At 50.7% G+C, this 8,771-nt stretch overlaps 1 pseudogene; it reads left to right on the forward strand.

Annotated features, from left to right (window-relative positions):
- Window positions 1–297: 297 nt before the first annotated feature.
- On the forward strand, window positions 298–1,699 carry LOC142065832 (P2Y purinoceptor 4-like; annotated as a pseudogene).
- Window positions 1,700–8,771: the final 7,072 nt, after the last annotated feature.

Here is an 8,771-nt window from a genome sequence, read left to right on the forward strand (position 1 = left end):
CGCAGGTTCAAGTTTGATTCCCGTGAGGTTATATATTTGTGTGTGAAAAGCAAGACTTGGCCCCTTGCACCTGCCAGGTCTCCTCTGGTGGAGGCTGGGATAAATAGTGGTCAACTTCTGGCCACAGGATCATGGATCATTTGAAAACCTGTCTCTGCTGTGTCAGCCACTGTTGCCACTGATCCAGCTCAGCCTTAAGATGATGAGCTTCTGTGGTATCACTGCTTTCTTTTTTCCACCCACCCCTTGCAGGTCAGCACAGAGGGTTCTCCTGGGTCCTTGGAGGCAGTGGCTTCTCTCACCCTCATGAACACCAGCGTGGACTGCATGCCCCAGGGGCTGCACCCCACCATCCTGCTCCGGGGAACCTTCTGCTGGGCTGCATCCTGCTGAACGGCATGAGCTTCTGGGTGTTCTGTTTCCGCATCAAGCACTGGTGTTCAGGCATGATCCTGCAGTTCAGTCTGGTCCTGGGATGTGCCCTGATCATCCCTGTTGCTCCACTCAGGATTTCCTACCCCAGCCTCAGCAACTAGTGGCCACTTGGGCAGTTTCTCTGCCAGTTCAAAGTCTTCTTGCACAGTGCTCACGTGTACAGCAGCATCTATTTCCTGATGCTCATCTGCATTCACCAGTACTCTGTCATTGTACGGTACAAGAGCAAGTCCCTCTGGAAGAAGAGGAACTTCTCAAGAAAGCTGTGCTTGTTCGTCTGGCTCCTCTTCTTTGTCCCAGGGCTGCCTTTCTTCTTCCTCCTCAAGACTTCAGTTATTGATGGCTCAGCAAAATGCCTAAATACTCATCAGTTGGTGTTGGTCTCTGTTTACTTCTTCTACAACATAGTTTTGGTTGTGCTTTCTTTCCTCCTGCCCTTTGCCATGTCCTTGACATGTGGAGCTCTGCTGGGAGCTGCCGTTGCTGAAGCAGCAAAGAAAAGCTCCAGAGACAAGAAGATGAAGAGCAGGTCTCTGCAGATGATAACAGTGTCTCTGGTGATTTTTGCTCTCTATCTCCTTTGGCCCCCTGCACATCTGTGTTGGCATCACTGTGAAGTACTATGGCATGGCTTGCAAGCTCTTGCACCAAATAGAAGTTGCCTACTACTGCCAGCTGGGTGTTCACCATGGCAAACCTCTGGCTGGATCCCCTGATTTATGTGTTTGCTAACGACATGTTCAAGAGGAGCTTTCCTGGCTTCTTTCAAAAACACTGGGGCACCAGGTAAGTATGAAAGGTCTGGGAGCCACCCCAGACCTTCCTGGGCTATCCTGTGGGGCAGCTGCTGAAGATCCAGATCCCAAGCTTCCTCCTTCTCCTGTTCTGTCCCAAGCCCTCAGAGCTACTGGTAGCAGTGCTGCAGGAGTTTCAGGGTTTTTCTATGCTCCTCCAGTGTTATCGAGGCAGGGACTGTGGGCAGGGACTCCCTGGGCTCTAAGGAAACTCCAGCTAGGCACCGCTCCTGCCAGTACCCTGGGTGGCTGGAGCTCTCAAACACGGGCTTCTTTACACTGTGGAAATGGCCAAACCCCGCTGGGTGCAAGGGTAAATTAGGGGGATAATTTACACCTGAAGTCATAAATCATCAGAAAGTCCAGTGAAAACTGCCATGAATTTCCTGCCCGTTAATATTTTGTGCTTTTTCTTTTCCCTCAGGAGCAGGGGCTGGGCGAGCGCTAAGCCGAGGAGTGTGCAGGTCTGAGTCCAGCACCCCAACAGAGGGTCCGCACATCCAGGCAACTCATTGTCCTTTGGCCTCCCAGAAGTTGGCAGCTCCCCGGCCCTGGTGGCAATGCCGACCTGAGTGCCTCTGTGATGGCACCGGATGCACTCTTACCCATCAGTCAGCTCTTTCCAGATAAAAGTAAAAGGTGGCAAATGTTAAGCCATGGATGAGCAGTACAGGAGGGATATGCATAGATGGGGAAAGGTGCTTTATCAGCCTGGTAGGAAACATGAACTGAGTCTGCTGGAATGTCCTGAGAAACAGGAGTCTAACCTTATCCCCAGAAACTTTGTTTTGAAAGCCTGCAAGGAGCTACCTCCACCCTGCCCTGGGTGGCAGACAGAGAAGAACAAGGCCTCTTACAAAAATAGGCGTGAAGGACGCAGAAACCTGGAGACTAAATGCAAAGCCTGTGCCCATTTTGTTTTGGCATGTTGCCTGGTCCACATGAAGTTGAAAGTGAGCAGGGGATCAGACGGTCTCCCATTCAATGGTCCCTTTACCCTGTGGCGGGGAACCAGCCTCGTGTTCTTCTGCTTCCTACCCTGCCCTATGGAGACGGGTGCCTTGGGAGCCTGACAGCCCAGGGACAAGCAGCTTCCCCTGCCAGGTGGTGGAAAGTGGCCACTGTCCGGCAGGAGCAGAGGGAGCAGAAAAGACTGAGCTCATGGGGACAAAACTGGTGAGCTGGGAGCTCGATTGACCAAGCTGGAGGAGGAGGAGTTGTGGGAAGCAGCATCACTCAGGCTGGCCAGGGTTTCTACAGAACAGAAACATAGTATAACTTTAAAAACTTATTCTAATTTTGTGTGTGGGAGAGGGGCTCTTGTAACCCTGTGTTTCACACTGGAGGATGTAAGAGGGCAGTGCTGGAGACACTGGTTGCATGACCTTCAAACTGGAGTTTCATAATGGAAAGTGAGGTGCAAAAATGACATTAGAGAGCTGTAATGTCATTCCCTTCAGCGCCATGTGCTCCAGCCCATCCTTTGCCTTGATTCATCTCTGTGTAAAGAGACATAGCCAAGCAGAGTTGCGCTGAATAAATGCAGTTGCACCTCTGAGCAAGTTTTCATGTCATTAGAGGGTGGTAAACTGTGGAAAAGGTGGCAACGGAGCAAGTACTGGAGCCGTAGGCCAGCGAGAGGAGATGCTCTTCTAGTTAAGGCAACAGCTTGGAAGTTCAGGGTTTATTTTTAGGCTTTGCTGTAAACTTTGTGAGCATGACAAAGGATCCATGTTTCACTTCTCCATCTCTCAAATTGGTCAAACTGTCCTTCCCTTTTCTGTCTTGCCTCTTCCAACAGAAAACCTGTGGTTATATATAGTAGCTGTAATTTGTTTTTTGTATTGGCAAAGCCAGACAGAGATCTTGATTTTGTCTGCATTTTCTGAAGAACACTATGATAAGTGCTGCTATTAGGACAACAGGGAGAAAATCCTCATCTCCTAAAGGAGTTGGGCTGCAGTTGTGATTTTCATCATAGAATCATAAAATCATAAAATCATTAAGGTTGGAAAAGACATCTAGGATCATTGAGTCCAACCATCAGCCCAACACCACCATGTCTCTTAAACCATGCCCTGAAGTGCCACGTCTACATGTTTTTTGATCACCCCCAGGGACGGTGACTCCCCCACCTCTCTGGGCAGCCTGTGCCAGGGCCTGACCGCTCTTTCAGTGAAGACATTTTTCCTAATATCCAACCTAAACCTCCCCTGATGCAGCTTGAGGCCGTTTCCTCTCGTCCCGTCACTGGTGACTTGGGAGAAGAGACCGACCCCCCCCTCACTCCAGCCCCTCTCAGGCAGCTGCAGAGAGCGAGAAGGGCTCCCCTCAGCCTCCCCTTCTCCAGGCTAAACCCCCCCAGCTCCCTCAGCCGCCCCCCAGCACACTTGTGCTCCAGACCCTGCCCCAGCTCCGTGGCCCTTCTCTGGACACGCTCCAGCCTCTCAAGGCCCTTCTTGTCCTGAGGGGCCCAAACCTGAGCCCAGCATTCGAGGTGGGGCCTCCCCAGGGCCGAGCACAGGGGCCCCATCCCTGCCCGGCTCCTGCTGGCCACACCAGGGCTGACACAAGCCCGGGGGCTGGTGGCCTCCTTGGCCACCCGGGCACTGCTGGCTCATGCCCAGCCGGCTGTCAGCCAGCACCCCCAGGGCCTTCTCCGCCGGGCACTTCCCAGCCCCTCTGCCCCAGGCCTGGAGCGCTGCCTGGGGTTGGTGTGACCCAAGGGCAGGACCCGGCACTGGGCCTTGTTAAACCTCACACAACTGGCCTCAGCCTATTGATCCAGCCTGCGAGAGGTCCCTCTGCAGAGCCTTCCTGCCCTCGAGCAGATCCATACTCCCGCCCAACTTGCTGTCGTCTGCAAACTTACTAAGGGTGCACCCAACCCCCTCATCCAGATCATTGATCAAGATATTAAAGAAGGCTGGACCCAACACTGAGCCCTGGGGAATCCCACTCATGACCAGACACCAACTGGATTTAGCTCTGTTCACAACTATCTGGGCTTGGCCACCCAGCCAGTTTTTCACCCAGCAAAGACTATCACAGAATCCCAGGTTGGAAGGGACCTCAGGGATCATCTAGTCCAACCTTTCTAGGAGGAGCACAGCCTAGACAAGATGGCCCAGCACCCTGTCCAGCCAGTTCTTGAAGGTGTCCAATGTGGCTGAGCCAACCCCTTCCCTGGGGACGTTATTCCAGTGGTGACTGTCCTCACTGTGAAAAAATTTTCTCTCATGTCCAGTCAGAATCTCCCCAAGAGCAACTTGTGTCCATCAAGGCTTTGGGTCCCAGTGCTTCACTTCAGTTTTGGGTTTGGGTATCTTTACTGTTGGATCTGCCTCCATGGCCATCTCCAACCACCTCTGCAAATGCAGCCTGTGCCAGCAGAGCACACATGGGGTGCCAGCAAGTTTCCTTAGGGCAGGGGTGGCGGGTGCCATATCCGTGCCCCCCCACGAGGAGGGGTGCAGCGACCTTCCCCAGCACCCGTCATGCTGACAGCACTGAAGCAGGGTCTGGGAGGGCAACTATTTGGGAGGCTTCTAGTGCAGTGGTAGGTGCAGAAAGGCAGCTTGCAGGGGGTCTGCTCTAATGTAACCCAACACATCATGTGTTTATCCTAGAAACCAATATTAAATGCAGGGTAGAAGTGACTGAGAAACTAATTTTCTACCTTGGTTTCTCTCTACTAATTAATTCTTTGACTAATCCCTGCCTGCCTCACTGGGGATTGCTGTGAAGCTTGACTGAATTTGTGTCTACAATGCATCTTGCAAGCTCAGAGGAAAGGTGTTGTTCCCCAATGTTGGTAATACTCCTGTTGGATAAATCCTGTTGCAAAACTCAGGCAGGCTCCAGAGCCCTGCCTCACATAGGCATGTGGGTGGCAGCAAACAGCAGCTTTGTTTTGGGCTCTTAGAGGAGCAAATACTTTTGTGTTATTGAATCGATGCACATATAAGAGGACAATTGTATATATGTCCTTGGAAAAGGAAGTTGTCCCTGTCCCCGGTCACAGCATTTGCCAAAGTGTCCAGCAAAAAGATGAAGCCTTATATTTCAAAACCCAGCTGAGCAAGTGATGGAGAGGAACCAAATCAGGATAATCCCTTTTTATTCCGCCAGGGAGCATAACTCTAATGATTTTGATGCTAAACACTTCTCCAGGTCAACATTCACCCTTCTATTCTTAACTGCCAGTTAGTAATTCACTTGGGACAAGCAGCTTTAAAACGCACAGTTGTTTAGGCAAGTACAGCTATGGCAAATAATCAGGAAATAAAATCTATCTGCAGTCCTGCAAGTGACTATATGTCATCCTATGTTTAAAATCTAAAACCTATCCTAAGCACCACCACAAATCCTGTTGTCTTTCCTTGATTTGAGCAGTTACTGAGTATTTAGTAACTCCACTAAAGTCATCCCATTCCAGACATGTTTGATTTGAAGAAACTTTTGGGAATATGCTCCCTATTCACTTGCTATGAGGAAAATGGTTTTAAGCTTTTAATATTTTACGGTGATGTTCTTATGCCCTTCTGAGATGGACTTGTGTGCTTATGAGGAGCATGACCACACCATTGCTTGGTTAAATTCAGATTATCACTGCTTAATAGCTGCATCTTTACTGGATCTGGTCCCTGACACTGAAGGAGTAAGACAGACCACTTGCTGAGGGTGCCAAAGGTCTGGGTCACAAGGCAAACACAGCTGCTTTCTAGCTTTGAGCAAAAATGAAGATACTGATGGCTTAGCATGACTGACCGCTTTGAAGTTCCAGGTCTTGACACCATCTTTTCCAACTCGGTTTAAGCTGACATTGGCTCCCCAAGCCCTTGTTCATCCCTGAAACACAGCCAGGGCTGAGGTCAGGAAGTGGGGATCAACTAACTCTCCATAGCTGGGCAGAAGGGGAGGGGGAAGCCTGACCCCAGCAGGAACACTGCAGGCTACAGACAGCGATGAACACTCATCTCCAGGTTGGTTCACACGTGGAAGTCACTGCCCTGGGCTGACTGATCCTTCGCCCGCCCAAGGAGGTGGATTACTGTCACCCATTCTGTACAGACCAGCGTGTGTGAGCACAACGGAGGTTGCTGACCTAGGGCCACAATGTCAGATCCTTTTCGTTAACATTCTACAGAAGCAGCTTGTGATTTCCAATGATATTCCCTAGAGAGAGATTTTTTTGAGGCAGGGAAGAGCCATCAGGTCCTCACTCAGCATGCACATGGCAGAGCTTTAATGGGACAGGCTGTAAAGGGCTCAGTTACTGGCTGAGCTCCCGTGAATGGTGATGACCAAGGGAACAGGACGTAGAATCTTATTACTGGTCTCCTAAATCCTGATGACTGTTTAGAGAATGCCTGTTGGTGGTGCTGTGATGGATCTCAACTGCACTCGGGCTGGGAGCCCTCTGCGCTATGACTGTGGGAGCACATGCGGTGGCATTCAGTGACCTGAGTCCTTCCACTCACAAGTGAGACAGGCAAATACACAAAAGTCTGACCTGAGTGTGGCAGCCAGTTTTCTGTAGAGCACGATGATCTTCTGGAAAAGCCCTGGTGAACCCAGGCCCAGAAAACCACCCTGGCAACAAGTCCCCCTCTATGACCTGGCAACGTGGAGGTCCTGGTCCCATGTTGACCCACCAGCTTTTATTTCAGATTTTGGTATTTAAGCTCACTGAGCAGCACAGCAAAGGTGGTGCTGTGGGAGAGAAGCCTGTTAAAAGCCTATAAACCATGGATATGTCTTGGAGTGCGGGTAGATGGTGCCTTTCCATAGTGCAGCTGGTTTCAACCTTTGGATTAAGCCAGTGGTTTCTTCCCAGCTGAAACCAAACCCAAACCATGTGCCAGGCCTTGCAAAGTACCACAGCACTCTGTTGAGGTTCTGCACTGTATGGTGCATTGCACTGAGGTTTGCATCGCAGGGTGCTGCAGCACATGGCACACATGGGAGCAGGGGTGTTACAAACAGGTCCTGCCTCAGAGGCTGGAGAGCCACACCCCAATGTTTCAGCAGAAGGCTATCACTTTGGGTGTAAACACTTCATTCTGCAGATTCCCTGGTTTTCCTACAACCCCTCCTCCCTCAGGGAAATAATATCAACCTATTTGCATATTAAACAAGATGCTGGGAGATGGGCTATTGAGAGGTTTTTTTCATTATGTCAGAGCCCTTCTGAACATTTCCAGTGGTTGCCCATGGGAGGAAGGACTCCCTGGGATGAGCTAGCTGCTGACGTAGGATTGGGGAAAGCCCTCAGCTTCGCCCACTGCACAGGGCTGAGGATCTATTTAATCAGGATCCCGGCAGTGCCAATCTGGTGTGTGGGCAGCCCGTGCTGACAGAGCCTGCTTGTCCAGCAGGAATGATGGCCACTTACCCACATTTTTAGCTTGTGACTTGCAAATATGCTTCCTGTTTATGAGATGATAAAACCTAACCACAGCCTGGATGAACATGCCATGCCAAAGCTCAGCTCACCCCCCTCTGATGGCATTTACTGGATGTTGCCTTGGTGCTATTGTGAAAGCTTTCTTCCTCTTCCACAGAGTAGTTGAGGTGGAAGGGCCCTCTGGAGGTCACCTGGTCCAACGACCCTGCTCAAGCAGGGTCACCCAGAGATGGTTGCCCAAGGCCATGTCCAGGTGGCTTTGGAGCATCTCCAAGTATGGGGCCTCCACAACTTCCCTGGGCAACCTGTGCCAGTGCTAGGTCACCCTCACTGTAAAAAAGAAGTGTTTCCTTCTATTCAGATGGAGCCTCCCGTGTTTCCAGTTGCACCCCTTTCCTCTTGTTCTATCACTGGGCACCACTGAAAGGAGCCTAGATCCATCCTCTTTACACATGCCTTCAGGTATTTCTAGACACTGATGAAATCCCATGACCCAAACTATTCTATGATTGTATTCAAACTATTCTGTGTTCTATTATTGTGTGATTCTATGAAACTTTTTAGCAAGGCCTGTTGCAACAGGACAAGGGGTAATGGTTTTAAACGAAAAGAGGGTATATTTAGACTAGGTATAAGGAAAATTTTTTACAATGAGGGTGGTGAAGGACTGGAACAGGTTACCCAGAGAGGTTGTGGAGGCCCCATCCTGGAAATGTTCAAGGCCAGGTTGGACGGGGCTCTGAGCAACCTGATCTAGTTGCAGATGTCCCTGCTCACTGCAGGGGGTTGGACTAGATGGCCTCTGAAGGTCCCTTCCAACCCAAACCATTCAATGATTCTATGAAACCCTTCTTCAGGCTGAACAGTCCCAGCTCCCCCAGCCTGTCCTCATACGTCAGGTGCTACAGACCCTTCATCATCTCCATGGTCCTTCTTGGCCTCTGTCTGGTATGTCCACGTCTCTCTTGTACTGGGGAGCCCAGTACAAAAACACAGAGCCCAGAGCACAATGCTCCAAGTGGCTTGAGCAGCCTCGGTATGCTACAGGCACCATCAGCTAGCATGGCACAAGGCAACAGATCATGTCCACTGCTGTAGCCCCTCTCCCACCAGACTGACCCAAAGGCCTAGGG

The sequence above is a fragment of the Phalacrocorax aristotelis genome, chromosome 17, assembly GCF_949628215.1.
Source record: "Phalacrocorax aristotelis chromosome 17, bGulAri2.1, whole genome shotgun sequence".
In the NCBI taxonomy this organism is placed as follows: domain Eukaryota; kingdom Metazoa; phylum Chordata; class Aves; order Suliformes; family Phalacrocoracidae; genus Phalacrocorax; species Phalacrocorax aristotelis.